The sequence below is a fragment of the Arachis stenosperma genome, chromosome 2 (genome assembly GCF_014773155.1).
Source record: "Arachis stenosperma cultivar V10309 chromosome 2, arast.V10309.gnm1.PFL2, whole genome shotgun sequence".
Lineage (NCBI taxonomy): Eukaryota > Viridiplantae > Streptophyta > Magnoliopsida > Fabales > Fabaceae > Arachis > Arachis stenosperma.
The window spans coordinates 60585873-60588536 of record NC_080378.1 but is presented as its reverse complement, the minus strand read 5'-3'; the positions used below and the strand labels follow the sequence as shown (position 1 = coordinate 60588536).

The following is a 2664-nucleotide window of genomic DNA, read 5'->3' as shown; positions in this document are numbered from 1 at the left end:
CTTGCCATTGCTAAACCTGTTTCTTCCACCATTATTGTTGTTGAAACCTTGTTGAGGTCTCTCTTGAATCTTCCATGAATTTGGGTGATTTCTCCATGAAGAATTATAGGTGTTTCCATAGGGTTCTCCCATGTAATTCACCTCTTCCATTGAAGGGTTCTCAGGATCATAAGCTTCTTCTTCAGATGAAGCATCCTTAGTACTGCTTGGTGCATTTTGCATTCCAGACAGACTTTGAGAAATCAAATTGACTTGTTGAGTCAATATTTTATTCTGAGCCAGTATGGCATTTAGAGTATCAATCTCAAGAACTCCTTTCTTCTGACTAGTCCCATTGTTCACAGGATTCCTTTCAGAAGTGTACATGAATTGGTTATTTGCAACCATTTCAATTAGCTCTTGAGCTTCTGTAGGCATCTTCTTCAAATGAAGAGATCCTCCAGCAGAGCTATCCAAAGACATCTTGGATAGTTCAGAGAGACCATCATAGAAAATACCTATGATGCTCCATTCAGAAAGCATGTCTGAGGGACATTTTCTGATTAATTGTTTGTATCTTTCCCAAGCTTCATAGAGGGATTCTCCATCCTTTTGTCTGAAGGTTTGGACTTCCACTCTAAGCTTACTCCATTTTTGAGGTGGAAAGAACTTTGCCAAGAAGGCATTGACTAGCTTTTCCCAAGAGTCCAGACTATCTTTAGGTTGTGAATCCAACCATATTCTAGCTCTGTCTCTTACAGCAAAAGGGAATAGCATCAGTCTGTAGACCTCAGGGTCTACCCCATTAGTCTTGACTGTGTCACAGATTTGCAAGAACTCAGCTAAAAACTGATGAGGATCTTCCATTGGAAGTCCATGGAATTTGCAATTCTGTTGCATTAGAGAAACTAATTGAGGCTTAAGCTCAAAGTTGTTTGCTCCAATGGCAGGGATAGAGATGCTTCTCCCATAGAAATTGGGAGTAGGTGCAGTAAAGTCACCCAGCACCTTCCTTGCATTGTTGGCATTGTTGTTATTTTCGGCTGCCATGTGTTCTTCTTCTTTGAAGAATTCGGTCAGGTCCTTTAAAGAGAGTTGTGCTTTGGCTTCTCTTAGCTTTCTCTTCAAGGTCCTTTCAGGTTCAGGGTCAGCTTCAACAAGAATGCCTTTGTCTTTGTTCCTGCTCATACGAAGAAGAGAACAAGAAAATATGGGATCCTCTATGTCACAGTATAGAGATTCCTTGAGGTGTCAGAGGAAAAGAAAAATGGAAGACAGAGGTAGAAAATTCGAACTTATCAAAGAAGATGGAGTTCGAATTTTGCATTAAGGAATAGTGTTAGTCCATAAATAGAAGGATGTGAGAAGAAGGGAAGTAATTTTCGAAAATTAAGTAAAAGATTTTGAAAACATTTTGAAAAACACTTAATTGATTTTCGAAAATAAGAGTGGAAAAGAAATCAAGTGATTTTTGAAAAGATTTTGAAATTAGAAATAAAAAAGATTTGATTGAAAACTATTTTAAAAAGATGTGATTAAAAGGATTTGATTGAAAAGTTATGGTTTTAAAAAGATATGATTGAAAGATATGATTTGAAAACAATTTTAAAAAGATTTGATTTTTAAAAATTAATGACTTGCCTAACAAGAAAAGATATGATTCAAACATTAAACCTTTCTCAACAGAAAAGGCAACATACTTAAAATGTTCAATCAAATCATTAATTGTTAGTAAGTATCTTTGAAAAAGGAAAGAAATTGATTTTGAAAACATTTGATTGAAAAGATATGATTTGAAAAAGATTTGATTTTGAAAAACTTTGAAAACTTGAAAAAAATTGATTTTGAAAACAAAATCCTCCCCCTTGTGCCATCCTGGCGTTAAACGCCCAGAATGGTGCACATTCTGGCGTTTAACGCCCAAACTACTACCCTTTTGGGCGTTAAACGCCCAGCCAGGCACCCTGGCTGGCGTTTAAACGCCAGTCTGTCTTTTTCACTGGGCATTTTTGAATGCCCAGCTTTTTCTGTGTGATTCCTCTGCAGTATGTTCTGAATCTTCAATTCTCTGTATTATTGACTTGAAAAGACACAAATTAAAAATATTTTTGGATTTTTAATAATAAAGATGCAACTAAAATCAAATAACAATGCATGCAAGACACCAAACTTAGCAGTTTGTATACTACTGACACTAATATGAGACACACAACACACTCAAGTCAAGAGAATTTAAAGATTAGAGTAAGAAATCATCAATAACATCTTGAAGATTAATGAAGATACATGCATGAATGCAATAAGAACAGAAACATGCAATTGACACTAAACTTAAGATGAGACTCTAGACTCAAACAAGAAATATTTTTGAATTTTATGATTTTATAAATTTTTTTTTTGTGTTTTTTTTTCGAAAATTATGTAGAAAAAGAAAATAAAGGTATCAAAATTCTTAATGAGAATTCCAGGAATCATGCAATATTAGTCTAAAGCTTTAGTCTAAAGAAATTAGACATGGCCGGCCAAGCTTCAGCAGGACATTGCATTCAAGAGCTAAATTGATGAGAATCAATCAGCTTTGGTGATGATAAGATCATCACCTTGAAACACTAGAATTCATTCTTAAGAACTCTGAAGAAAAATACCTAATCTAAGCAACAAGATGAACCGTCAGTTGTCCATACA

The 2664-nt window shown here is 35.0% G+C and overlaps 1 non-coding gene across 1 annotated transcript; it reads left to right on the top strand.

Moving 5' to 3' along the window:
* The first annotated feature begins 516 nt into the window (after positions 1 to 516).
* On the top strand, positions 517 to 624 carry LOC130964344 (small nucleolar RNA R71). Its single transcript, XR_009080441.1, has one exon. It is a non-coding gene; the product is annotated as a small nucleolar RNA R71 (small nucleolar RNA).
* Positions 625 to 2664: the final 2040 nt, after the last annotated feature.